Genomic DNA, 12,280 nt, shown 5'->3' on the forward strand with positions numbered 1-12,280 from the left:
ATACTCTTAGGCAGGGAAAAGTAGGCCTGAAAAACTATTGAAAAAAAAAATGTTAAAAAACTGAGAATGCAAATGCAAAGAAAAAAGAGTGCTGTGCCACAATAACCAATAACTGCTAATCAGCGTATGGGTGCTGTGGCTTAGTTGGTTAAAGCGCCTGTCTCGTAAACAGGAGATCCTGAGTTCAACTCTCAGCAGTGCCTTTTCTCATCTTATTATCACCAAGTCATTGCCTGCTGTTTACATCCCAGATTTTCGGGATCACATCTTTGAGCTTCACCCATATTTGCTCACAGGAAACTTGCATTCGCTATGCCCACTGTTTCCACCACATCTGAACAAAGACATTTTCTTATCAGTTTGGTTTGACGTACTACCTTCCATCTCTGACAATAGGTAAAGGTCACTAACAAGTCTTTTGGGATGCTATACTCAACATGGATGGGAGCTTAACCCGCACTTGCCTAGCCAAGACTTCTTCAAGTAAAATTTCTGCTTCTACAATAAGAAACATTGTATAAAACTTAATTACTAAGCCACAGCACCTACATGAAATATAATAGTGACTGGCTTCTGTGGCACAAAACTCATCGGTTTTGCCACAGCTTTCATTATCATATTTTGGAAGTTGCACAACATTCTTTTCAACAATTTTGTCCTAAAAGTTTTCCATTCCCTTTTAGGTGGACTATGTGTATACTCTTAGGCAGGGAAAAGTAGGCCTGAAAAACTATTGAAAAAAAAAATGTTAAAAAACTGAGAATGCAAATGCAAAGAAAAAAGAGTGCTGTGCCACAATAACCAATAACTGCTAATCAGCGTATGGGTGCTGTGGCTTAGTTGGTTAAAGCGCCTGTCTCGTAAACAGGAGATCCTGAGTTCAACTCTCAGCAGTGCCTTTTCTCATCTTATTATCACCAAGTCATTGCCTGCTGTTTACATCCCAGATTTTCGGGATCACATCTTTGAGCTTCACCCATATTTGCTCACAGGAAACTTGCATTCGCTATGCCCACTGTTTCCACCACATCTGAAAAAAGACATTTTCTTATCAGTTTGGTTTGACGTACTACCTTCCATCTCTGACAATAGGTAAAGGTCACTAACAAGTCTTTTGGGATGCTATACTCAACATGGATGGGAGCTTAACCCGCACTTGCCTAGCCAAGACTTCTTCAAGTAAAATTTCTGCTTCTACAAGAAGAAACATTGTATAAAACTTAATTACTAAGCCACAGCACCTACATGAAATATAATAGTGACTGGCTTCTGTGGCACAAAACTCATCGGTTTTGCCACAGCTTTCATTTTCATAATTTGGAAGTTGCACAACATTCTTTTCAACAATTTTGTCCTAAAAGTTTTCCATTCCCTTTTAGGTGGACTATGTGTATACTCTTAGGCAGGGAAAAGTAGGCCTGAAAAACTATTGAAAAAAAAATGTTAAAAAACTGAGAATGCAAATGCAAAGAAAAAAGAGTGCTGTGCCACAATAACCAATAACTGCTAATCAGCGTATGGGTGCTGTGGCTTAGTTGGTTAAAGCGCCTGTCTCGTAAACAGGAGATCCTGAGTTCAACTCTCAGCAGTGCCTTTTCTCATCTTATTATCACCAAGTCATTGCCTGCTGTTTACATCCCAGATTTTCGGGATCACATCTTTGAGCTTCACCCATATTTGCTCACAGGAAACTTGCATTCGCTATGCCCACTGTTTCCACCACATCTGAAAAAAGACATTTTCTTATCAGTTTGGTTTGACGTACTACCTTCCATCTCTGACAATAGGTAAAGGTCACTAACAAGTCTTTTGGGATGCTATACTCAACATGGATGGGAGCTTAACCCGCACTTGCCTAGCCAAGACTTCTTCAAGTAAAATTTCTGCTTCTACAAGAAGAAACATTGTATAAAACTTAATTACTAAGCCACAGCACCTACATGAAATATAATAGTGACTGGCTTCTGTGGCACAAAACTCATCGGTTTTGCCACAGCTTTCATTTTCATAATTTGGAAGTTGCACAACATTCTTTTCAACAATTTTGTCCTAAAAGTTTTCCATTCCCTTTTAGGTGGACTATGTGTATACTCTTAGGCAGGGAAAAGTAGGCCTGAAAAACTATTGAAAAAAAAATGTTAAAAAACTGAGAATGCAAATGCAAAGAAAAAAGAGTGCTGTGTCACAATAACCAATAACTGCTAATCAGCGTATGGGTGCTGTGGCTTAGTTGGTTAAAGCACCTGTCTCGTAAACAGGAGATCCTGAGTTCAACCCTCAGCAGTGCCTTTGCTCATCTTATTATCACCAAGTCATTGCCTGCTGTTTACATCCCAGATTTTCGGGATCACATCTTTGAGCTTCACCCATATTTGCTCACAGGAAACTTGCATTCGCTATGCCCACTGTTTCCACCACATCTGAACAAAGACATTTTCTTATCAGTTTGGTTTGACGTACTACCTTCCATCTCTGACAATAGGTAAAGGTCACTAACAAGTCTTTTGGGATGCTATACTCAACATGGATGGGAGCTTAACCCGCACTTGCCTAGCCAAGACTTCTTCAAGTAAAATTTCTGCTTCTACAATAAGAAACATTGTATAAAACTTAATTACTAAGCCACAGCACCTACATGAAATATAATAGTGACTGGCTTCTGTGGCACAAAACTCATCGGTTTTGCCACAGCTTTCATTTTCATAATTTGGAAGTTGCACAACATTCTTTTCAACAATTTTGTCCTAAAAGTTTTCCATTCCCTTTTAGGTGGACTATGTGTATACTCTTAGGCAGGGAAAAGTAGGCCTGAAAAACTATTGAAAAAAAAATGTTAAAAAACTGAGAATGCAAATGCAAAGAAAAAAGAGTGCTGTGTCACAATAACCAATAACTGCTAATCAGCGTATGGGTGCTGTGGCTTAGTTGGTTAAAGCACCTGTCTCGTAAACAGGAGATCCTGAGTTCAACCCTCAGCAGTGCCTTTGCTCATCTTATTATCACCAAGTCATTGCCTGCTGTTTACATCCCAGATTTTCGGGATCACATCTTTGAGCTTCACCCATATTTGCTCACAGGAAACTTGCATTCGCTATGCCCACTGTTTCCACCACATCTGAACTAAACATTTTCTTATCAGTTTGGTTTGACGTACTACCTTCCATCTCTGACAATAGGTAAAGGTCACTAACAAGTCTTTTGGGATGCTATACTCAACATGGATGGGAGCTTAACCCGCACTTGCCTAGCCAAGACTTCTTCAAGTAAAATTTCTGCTTCTACAAGAAGAAACATTGTATAAAACTTAATTACTAAGCCACAGCACCTACATGAAATATAATAGTGACTGGCTTCTGTGGCACAAAACTCATCGGTTTTGCCACAGCTTTCATTTTCATAATTTGGAAGTTGCACAACATTCTTTTCAACAATTTTGTCCTAAAAGTTTTCCATTCCCTTTTAGGTGGACTATGTGTATACTCTTAGGCAGGGAAAAGTAGGCCTGAAAAACTATTGAAAAAAAAATGTTAAAAAACTGAGAATGCAAATGCAAAGAAAAAAGAGTGCTGTGTCACAATAACCAATAACTGCTAATCAGCGTATGGGTGCTGTGGCTTAGTTGGTTAAAGCACCTGTCTTGGAAACAGGAGATCCTGAGTTCAACCCTCAGCAGTGCCTTTGCTCATCTTATTATCACCAAGTCATTGCCTGCTGTTTACATCCCAGATTTTCGGGATCACATCTTTGAGCTTCACCCATATTTGCTCACAGGAAACTTGCATTCGCTATGCCCACTGTTTCCACCACATCTGAACTAAACATTTTCTTATCAGTTTGGTTTGACGTACTACCTTCCATCTCTGACAATAGGTAAAGGTCACTAACAAGTCTTTTGGGATGCTATACTCAACATGGATGGGAGCTTAACCCGCACTTGCCTAGCCAAGACTTCTTCAAGTAAAATTTCTGCTTCTACAATAAGAAACATTGTATAAAACTTAATTACTAAGCCACAGCACCTACATGAAATATAATAGTGACTGGCTTCTGTGGCACAAAACTCATCGGTTTTGCCACAGCTTTCATTATCATATTTTGGAAGTTGCACAACATTCTTTTCAACAATTTTGTCCTAAAAGTTTTCCATTCCCTTTTAGGTGGACTATGTGTATACTCTTAGGCAGGGAAAAGTAGGCCTGAAAAACTATTGAAAAAAAAAATGTTAAAAAACTGAGAATGCAAATGCAAAGAAAAAAGAGTGCTGTGCCACAATAACCAATAACTGCTAATCAGCGTATGGGTGCTGTGGCTTAGTTGGTTAAAGCGCCTGTCTCGTAAACAGGAGATCCTGAGTTCAACTCTCAGCAGTGCCTTTGCTCATCTTATTATCACCAAGTCATTGCCTGCTGTTTACATCCCAGATTTTCGGGATCACATCTTTGAGCTTCACCCATATTTGCTCACAGGAAACTTGCATTCGCTATGCCCACTGTTTCCACCACATCTGAACTAAACATTTTCTTATCAGTTTGGTTTGACGTACTACCTTCCGTCTCTGACAATAGGTAAAGGTCACTAACAAGTCTTTTGGGATGCTATACTCAACATGGATGGGAGCTTAACCCACACTTGCCTAGCCAAGACTTCTTCAAGTAAAATTTCTGCTTCTACAATAAGAAACATTGTATAAAACTTAATTACTAAGCCACAGCACCTACATGAAATATAATAGTGACTGGCTTCTGTGGCACAAAACTCATCGGTTTTGCCACAGCTTTCATTATCATATTTTGGAAGTTGCACAACATTCTTTTCAACAATTTTGTCCTAAAAGTTTTCCATTCCCTTTTAGGTGGACTATGTGTATACTCTTAGGCAGGGAAAAGTAGGCCTGAAAAACTATTGAAAAAAAAAATGTTAAAAAACTGAGAATGCAAATGCAAAGAAAAAAGAGTGCTGTGCCACAATAACCAATAACTGCTAATCAGCGTATGGGTGCTGTGGCTTAGTTGGTTAAAGCGCCTGTCTCGTAAACAGGAGATCCTGAGTTCAACTCTCAGCAGTGCCTTTTCTCATCTTATTATCACCAAGTCATTGCCTGCTGTTTACATCCCAGATTTTCGGGATCACATCTTTGAGCTTCACCCATATTTGCTCACAGGAAACTTGCATTCGCTATGCCCACTGTTTCCACCACATCTGAACAAAGACATTTTCTTATCAGTTTGGTTTGACGTACTACCTTCCATCTCTGACAATAGGTAAAGGTCACTAACAAGTCTTTTGGGATGCTATACTCAACATGGATGGGAGCTTAACCCGCACTTGCCTAGCCAAGACTTCTTCAAGTAAAATTTCTGCTTCTACAATAAGAAACATTGTATAAAACTTAATTACTAAGCCACAGCACCTACATGAAATATAATAGTGACTGGCTTCTGTGGCACAAAACTCATCGGTTTTGCCACAGCTTTCATTATCATATTTTGGAAGTTGCACAACATTCTTTTCAACAATTTTGTCCTAAAAGTTTTCCATTCCCTTTTAGGTGGACTATGTGTATACTCTTAGGCAGGGAAAAGTAGGCCTGAAAAACTATTGAAAAAAAAAATGTTAAAAAACTGAGAATGCAAATGCAAAGAAAAAAGAGTGCTGTGCCACAATAACCAATAACTGCTAATCAGCGTATGGGTGCTGTGGCTTAGTTGGTTAAAGCGCCTGTCTCGTAAACAGGAGATCCTGAGTTCAACTCTCAGCAGTGCCTTTTCTCATCTTATTATCACCAAGTCATTGCCTGCTGTTTACATCCCAGATTTTCGGGATCACATCTTTGAGCTTCACCCATATTTGCTCACAGGAAACTTGCATTCGCTATGCCCACTGTTTCCACCACATCTGAAAAAAGACATTTTCTTATCAGTTTGGTTTGACGTACTACCTTCCATCTCTGACAATAGGTAAAGGTCACTAACAAGTCTTTTGGGATGCTATACTCAACATGGATGGGAGCTTAACCCGCACTTGCCTAGCCAAGACTTCTTCAAGTAAAATTTCTGCTTCTACAAGAAGAAACATTGTATAAAACTTAATTACTAAGCCACAGCACCTACATGAAATATAATAGTGACTGGCTTCTGTGGCACAAAACTCATCGGTTTTGCCACAGCTTTCATTTTCATAATTTGGAAGTTGCACAACATTCTTTTCAACAATTTTGTCCTAAAAGTTTTCCATTCCCTTTTAGGTGGACTATGTGTATACTCTTAGGCAGGGAAAAGTAGGCCTGAAAAACTATTGAAAAAAAAATGTTAAAAAACTGAGAATGCAAATGCAAAGAAAAAAGAGTGCTGTGTCACAATAACCAATAACTGCTAATCAGCGTATGGGTGCTGTGGCTTAGTTGGTTAAAGCACCTGTCTCGTAAACAGGAGATCCTGAGTTCAACCCTCAGCAGTGCCTTTGCTCATCTTATTATCACCAAGTCATTGCCTGCTGTTTACATCCCAGATTTTCGGGATCACATCTTTGAGCTTCACCCATATTTGCTCACAGGAAACTTGCATTCGCTATGCCCACTGTTTCCACCACATCTGAACAAAGACATTTTCTTATCAGTTTGGTTTGACGTACTACCTTCCATCTCTGACAATAGGTAAAGGTCACTAACAAGTCTTTTGGGATGCTATACTCAACATGGATGGGAGCTTAACCCGCACTTGCCTAGCCAAGACTTCTTCAAGTAAAATTTCTGCTTCTACAATAAGAAACATTGTATAAAACTTAATTACTAAGCCACAGCACCTACATGAAATATAATAGTGACTGGCTTCTGTGGCACAAAACTCATCGGTTTTGCCACAGCTTTCATTATCATATTTTGGAAGTTGCACAACATTCTTTTCAACAATTTTGTCCTAAAAGTTTTCCATTCCCTTTTAGGTGGACTATGTGTATACTCTTAGGCAGGGAAAAGTAGGCCTGAAAAACTATTGAAAAAAAAAATGTTAAAAAACTGAGAATGCAAATGCAAAGAAAAAAGAGTGCTGTGCCACAATAACCAATAACTGCTAATCAGCGTATGGGTGCTGTGGCTTAGTTGGTTAAAGCGCCTGTCTCGTAAACAGGAGATCCTGAGTTCAACTCTCAGCAGTGCCTTTTCTCATCTTATTATCACCAAGTCATTGCCTGCTGTTTACATCCCAGATTTTCGGGATCACATCTTTGAGCTTCACCCATATTTGCTCACAGGAAACTTGCATTCGCTATGCCCACTGTTTCCACCACATCTGAAAAAAGACATTTTCTTATCAGTTTGGTTTGACGTACTACCTTCCATCTCTGACAATAGGTAAAGGTCACTAACAAGTCTTTTGGGATGCTATACTCAACATGGATGGGAGCTTAACCCGCACTTGCCTAGCCAAGACTTCTTCAAGTAAAATTTCTGCTTCTACAAGAAGAAACATTGTATAAAACTTAATTACTAAGCCACAGCACCTACATGAAATATAATAGTGACTGGCTTCTGTGGCACAAAACTCATCGGTTTTGCCACAGCTTTCATTTTCATAATTTGGAAGTTGCACAACATTCTTTTCAACAATTTTGTCCTAAAAGTTTTCCATTCCCTTTTAGGTGGACTATGTGTATACTCTTAGGCAGGGAAAAGTAGGCCTGAAAAACTATTGAAAAAAAAATGTTAAAAAACTGAGAATGCAAATGCAAAGAAAAAAGAGTGCTGTGTCACAATAACCAATAACTGCTAATCAGCGTATGGGTGCTGTGGCTTAGTTGGTTAAAGCACCTGTCTCGTAAACAGGAGATCCTGAGTTCAACCCTCAGCAGTGCCTTTGCTCATCTTATTATCACCAAGTCATTGCCTGCTGTTTACATCCCAGATTTTCGGGATCACATCTTTGAGCTTCACCCATATTTGCTCACAGGAAACTTGCATTCGCTATGCCCACTGTTTCCACCACATCTGAACTAAACATTTTCTTATCAGTTTGGTTTGACGTACTACCTTCCATCTCTGACAATAGGTAAAGGTCACTAACAAGTCTTTTGGGATGCTATACTCAACATGGATGGGAGCTTAACCCGCACTTGCCTAGCCAAGACTTCTTCAAGTAAAATTTCTGCTTCTACAATAAGAAACATTGTATAAAACTTAATTACTAAGCCACAGCACCTACATGAAATATAATAGTGACTGGCTTCTGTGGCACAAAACTCATCGGTTTTGCCACAGCTTTCATTATCATATTTTGGAAGTTGCACAACATTCTTTTCAACAATTTTGTCCTAAAAGTTTTCCATTCCCTTTTAGGTGGACTATGTGTATACTCTTAGGCAGGGAAAAGTAGGCCTGAAAAACTATTGAAAAAAAAAATGTTAAAAAACTGAGAATGCAAATGCAAAGAAAAAAGAGTGCTGTGCCACAATAACCAATAACTGCTAATCAGCGTATGGGTGCTGTGGCTTAGTTGGTTAAAGCGCCTGTCTCGTAAACAGGAGATCCTGAGTTCAACTCTCAGCAGTGCCTTTGCTCATCTTATTATCACCAGATTTTCGGGATCACATCTTTGAGCTTCACCCATATTTGCTCACAGGAAACTTGCATTCGCTATGCCCACTGTTTCCACCACATCTGAACAAAGACATTTTCTTATCAGTTTGGTTTGACGTACTACCTTCCATCTCTGACAATAGGTAAAGGTCACTAACAAGTCTTTTGGGATGCTATACTCAACATGGATGGGAGCTTAACCCGCACTTGCCTAGCCAAGACTTCTTCAAGTAAAATTTCTGCTTCTACAAGAAGAAACATTGTATAAAACTTAATTACTAAGCCACAGCACCTACATGAAATATAATAGTGACTGGCTTCTGTGGCACAAAACTCATCGGTTTTGCCACAGCTTTCATTTTCATAATTTGGAAGTTGCACAACATTCTTTTCAACAATTTTGTCCTAAAAGTTTTCCATTCCCTTTTAGGTGGACTATGTGTATACTCTTAGGCAGGGAAAAGTAGGCCTGAAAAACTATTGAAAAAAAAATGTTAAAAAACTGAGAATGCAAATGCAAAGAAAAAAGAGTGCTGTGTCACAATAACCAATAACTGCTAATCAGCGTATGGGTGCTGTGGCTTAGTTGGTTAAAGCACCTGTCTCGTAAACAGGAGATCCTGAGTTCAACCCTCAGCAGTGCCTTTGCTCATCTTATTATCACCAAGTCATTGCCTGCTGTTTACATCCCAGATTTTCGGGATCACATCTTTGAGCTTCACCCATATTTGCTCACAGGAAACTTGCATTCGCTATGCCCACTGTTTCCACCACATCTGAACTAAACATTTTCTTATCAGTTTGGTTTGACGTACTACCTTCCATCTCTGACAATAGGTAAAGGTCACTAACAAGTCTTTTGGGATGCTATACTCAACATGGATGGGAGCTTAACCCGCACTTGCCTAGCCAAGACTTCTTCAAGTAAAATTTCTGCTTCTACAAGAAGAAACATTGTATAAAACTTAATTACTAAGCCACAGCACCTACATGAAATATAATAGTGACTGGCTTCTGTGGCACAAAACTCATCGGTTTTGCCACAGCTTTCATTTTCATAATTTGGAAGTTGCACAACATTCTTTTCAACAATTTTGTCCTAAAAGTTTTCCATTCCCTTTTAGGTGGACTATGTGTATACTCTTAGGCAGGGAAAAGTAGGCCTGAAAAACTATTGAAAAAAAAATGTTAAAAAACTGAGAATGCAAATGCAAAGAAAAAAGAGTGCTGTGTCACAATAACCAATAACTGCTAATCAGCGTATGGGTGCTGTGGCTTAGTTGGTTAAAGCACCTGTCTTGGAAACAGGAGATCCTGAGTTCAACCCTCAGCAGTGCCTTTGCTCATCTTATTATCACCAAGTCATTGCCTGCTGTTTACATCCCAGATTTTCGGGATCACATCTTTGAGCTTCACCCATATTTGCTCACAGGAAACTTGCATTCGCTATGCCCACTGTTTCCACCACATCTGAACTAAACATTTTCTTATCAGTTTGGTTTGACGTACTACCTTCCATCTCTGACAATAGGTAAAGGTCACTAACAAGTCTTTTGGGATGCTATACTCAACATGGATGGGAGCTTAACCCGCACTTGCCTAGCCAAGACTTCTTCAAGTAAAATTTCTGCTTCTACAATAAGAAACATTGTATAAAACTTAATTACTAAGCCACAGCACCTACATGAAATATAATAGTGACTGGCTTCTGTGGCACAAAACTCATCGGTTTTGCCACAGCTTTCATTATCATATTTTGGAAGTTGCACAACATTCTTTTCAACAATTTTGTCCTAAAAGTTTTCCATTCCCTTTTAGGTGGACTATGTGTATACTCTTAGGCAGGGAAAAGTAGGCCTGAAAAACTATTGAAAAAAAAAATGTTAAAAAACTGAGAATGCAAATGCAAAGAAAAAAGAGTGCTGTGCCACAATAACCAATAACTGCTAGTCAGCGTATGGGTGCTGTGGCTTAGTTGGTTAAAGCACCTGTCTTGTAAACAGGAGATCCTGAGTTCAACTCTCAGCAGTGCCTTTTCTCATCTACAACATTCTTTTCAACAATTTTGTCCTAAAAGTTTTCCATTCCCTTTTAGGTGGACTATGTGTATACTCTTAGGCAGGGAAAAGTAGGCCTGAAAAACTATTGAAAAAAAAAATGTTAAAAAACTGAGAATGCAAATGCAAAGAAAAAAGAGTGCTGTGCCACAATAACCAATAACTGCTAATCAGCGTATGGGTGCTGTGGCTCAGTTGGTTAAAGCGCCTGTCTCGTAAACAGGAGATCCTGAGTTCAACTCTCAGCAGTGCATTTGCTCATCTTATTATCACCAAGTCATTGCCTGCTGTTTACATCCCAGATTTTCGGGATCACATCTTTGAGCTTCACCCATATTTGCTCACAGGAAACTTGCATTCGCTATGCCCACTGTTTCCACCACATCTGAACAAAGACATTTTCTTATCAGTTTGGTTTGATGTACTACCTTCCATCTCTTACAATAGGTAAAGGTCACTAACAAGTCTTTTGGGATGCTATACTCAACATGGATGGGAGCTTAACCCGCACTTGCCTAGCCAAGACTTCTTCAAGTAAAATTTCTGCTTCTACAATAAGAAACATTGTATAAAACTTAATTACTAAGCCACAGCACCTACATGAAATATAATAGTGACTGGCTTCTGTGGCACAAAACTCATCGGTTTTGCCACAGCTTTCATTATCATATTTTGGAAGTTGCACAACATTCTTTTCAACAATTTTGTCCTAAAAGTTTTCCATTCCCTTTTAGGTGGACTATGTGTATACTCTTAGGCAGGGAAAAGTAGGCCTGAAAAACTATTGAAAAAAAAAATGTTAAAAAACTGAGAATGCAAATGCAAAGAAAAAAGAGTGCTGTGCCACAATAACCAATAACTGCTAATCAGCATATGGGTGCTGTGGCTTAGTTGGTTAAAGCGCCTGTCTCGTAAACAGGAGATCCTGAGTTCAACTCTCAGCAGTGCCTTTGCTCATCTTATTATCACCAAGTCATTGCCTGCTGTTTACATCCCAGATTTTCGGGATCACATCTTTGAGCTTCACCCATATTTGCTCACAGGAAACTTGCATTCGCTATGCCCACTGTTTCCACCACATCTGAACAAAGACATTTTCTTATCAGTTTGGTTTGATGTACTACCTTCCATCTCTGACAATAGGTAAAGGTCACTAACAAGTCTTTTGGGATGCTATACTCAACATGGATGGGAGCTTAACCCGCACTTGCCTAGCCAAGACTTCTTCAAGTAAAATTTCTGCTTCTACAAGAAGAAACATTGTATAAAACTTAATTACTAAGCCACAGCACCTACATGAAATATAATAGTGACTGGCTTCTGTGGCACAAAACTCATCGGTTTTGCCACAGCTTTCATTATCATAATTTGGAAGTTGCACAACATTCTTTTCAACAATTTTGTCCTAAAAGTTTTCCATTCCCTTTTAGGTGGACTATGTGTATACTCTTAGGCAGGGAAAAGTAGGCCTGAAAAACTATTGAAAAAAAAATGTTAAAAAACTGAGAATGCAAATGCAAAGAAAAAAGAGTGCTGTGTCACAATAACCAATAACTGCTAATCAGCGTATGGGTGCTGTGGCTTAGTTGGTTAAAGCACCTGTCTCGTAAACAGGAGATCCTGAGTTCAACCCTCAGCAGTGCCTTTGCTCATC

At 39.1% G+C, this 12,280-nt stretch overlaps 18 non-coding genes across 18 annotated transcripts; all 18 read left to right on the forward strand.

Annotated features, from left to right (window-relative positions):
* The first annotated feature begins 129 nt into the window (after positions 1-129).
* Positions 130-203, forward strand: TRNAT-CGU (transfer RNA threonine (anticodon CGU)). The gene has a single exon. It is a non-coding gene; the product is annotated as a tRNA-Thr (tRNA).
* A 622-nt stretch (positions 204-825) lies between these two features.
* Positions 826-899, forward strand: TRNAT-CGU (transfer RNA threonine (anticodon CGU)). Its single transcript has one exon. It is a non-coding gene; the product is annotated as a tRNA-Thr (tRNA).
* Positions 900-1,520: 621 nt separating this feature from the next.
* On the forward strand, positions 1,521-1,594 carry TRNAT-CGU (transfer RNA threonine (anticodon CGU)). The gene has a single exon. It is a non-coding gene; the product is annotated as a tRNA-Thr (tRNA).
* A 621-nt stretch (positions 1,595-2,215) lies between these two features.
* Positions 2,216-2,289, forward strand: TRNAT-CGU (transfer RNA threonine (anticodon CGU)). Its single transcript has one exon. It is a non-coding gene; the product is annotated as a tRNA-Thr (tRNA).
* A 621-nt stretch (positions 2,290-2,910) lies between these two features.
* TRNAT-CGU (transfer RNA threonine (anticodon CGU)) lies at positions 2,911-2,984 on the forward strand. Its single transcript has one exon. It is a non-coding gene; the product is annotated as a tRNA-Thr (tRNA).
* Positions 2,985-3,604: 620 nt separating this feature from the next.
* Positions 3,605-3,678, forward strand: TRNAP-UGG (transfer RNA proline (anticodon UGG)). Its single transcript has one exon. It is a non-coding gene; the product is annotated as a tRNA-Pro (tRNA).
* Positions 3,679-4,299: 621 nt separating this feature from the next.
* TRNAT-CGU (transfer RNA threonine (anticodon CGU)) lies at positions 4,300-4,373 on the forward strand. The gene has a single exon. It is a non-coding gene; the product is annotated as a tRNA-Thr (tRNA).
* A 621-nt stretch (positions 4,374-4,994) lies between these two features.
* TRNAT-CGU (transfer RNA threonine (anticodon CGU)) lies at positions 4,995-5,068 on the forward strand. The gene has a single exon. It is a non-coding gene; the product is annotated as a tRNA-Thr (tRNA).
* Positions 5,069-5,690: 622 nt separating this feature from the next.
* On the forward strand, positions 5,691-5,764 carry TRNAT-CGU (transfer RNA threonine (anticodon CGU)). The gene has a single exon. It is a non-coding gene; the product is annotated as a tRNA-Thr (tRNA).
* A 621-nt stretch (positions 5,765-6,385) lies between these two features.
* On the forward strand, positions 6,386-6,459 carry TRNAT-CGU (transfer RNA threonine (anticodon CGU)). Its single transcript has one exon. It is a non-coding gene; the product is annotated as a tRNA-Thr (tRNA).
* A 622-nt stretch (positions 6,460-7,081) lies between these two features.
* TRNAT-CGU (transfer RNA threonine (anticodon CGU)) lies at positions 7,082-7,155 on the forward strand. Its single transcript has one exon. It is a non-coding gene; the product is annotated as a tRNA-Thr (tRNA).
* A 621-nt stretch (positions 7,156-7,776) lies between these two features.
* Positions 7,777-7,850, forward strand: TRNAT-CGU (transfer RNA threonine (anticodon CGU)). Its single transcript has one exon. It is a non-coding gene; the product is annotated as a tRNA-Thr (tRNA).
* A 621-nt stretch (positions 7,851-8,471) lies between these two features.
* TRNAT-CGU (transfer RNA threonine (anticodon CGU)) lies at positions 8,472-8,545 on the forward strand. The gene has a single exon. It is a non-coding gene; the product is annotated as a tRNA-Thr (tRNA).
* A 595-nt stretch (positions 8,546-9,140) lies between these two features.
* Positions 9,141-9,214, forward strand: TRNAT-CGU (transfer RNA threonine (anticodon CGU)). The gene has a single exon. It is a non-coding gene; the product is annotated as a tRNA-Thr (tRNA).
* Positions 9,215-9,834: 620 nt separating this feature from the next.
* TRNAP-UGG (transfer RNA proline (anticodon UGG)) lies at positions 9,835-9,908 on the forward strand. Its single transcript has one exon. It is a non-coding gene; the product is annotated as a tRNA-Pro (tRNA).
* An 898-nt stretch (positions 9,909-10,806) lies between these two features.
* Positions 10,807-10,880, forward strand: TRNAT-CGU (transfer RNA threonine (anticodon CGU)). Its single transcript has one exon. It is a non-coding gene; the product is annotated as a tRNA-Thr (tRNA).
* A 622-nt stretch (positions 10,881-11,502) lies between these two features.
* On the forward strand, positions 11,503-11,576 carry TRNAT-CGU (transfer RNA threonine (anticodon CGU)). Its single transcript has one exon. It is a non-coding gene; the product is annotated as a tRNA-Thr (tRNA).
* Positions 11,577-12,197: 621 nt separating this feature from the next.
* On the forward strand, positions 12,198-12,271 carry TRNAT-CGU (transfer RNA threonine (anticodon CGU)). Its single transcript has one exon. It is a non-coding gene; the product is annotated as a tRNA-Thr (tRNA).
* Positions 12,272-12,280: the final 9 nt, after the last annotated feature.

This window comes from Hyperolius riggenbachi, chromosome 11 (assembly GCF_040937935.1).
Source record: "Hyperolius riggenbachi isolate aHypRig1 chromosome 11, aHypRig1.pri, whole genome shotgun sequence".
Taxonomy (NCBI): Eukaryota; Metazoa; Chordata; class Amphibia; order Anura; family Hyperoliidae; genus Hyperolius; species Hyperolius riggenbachi.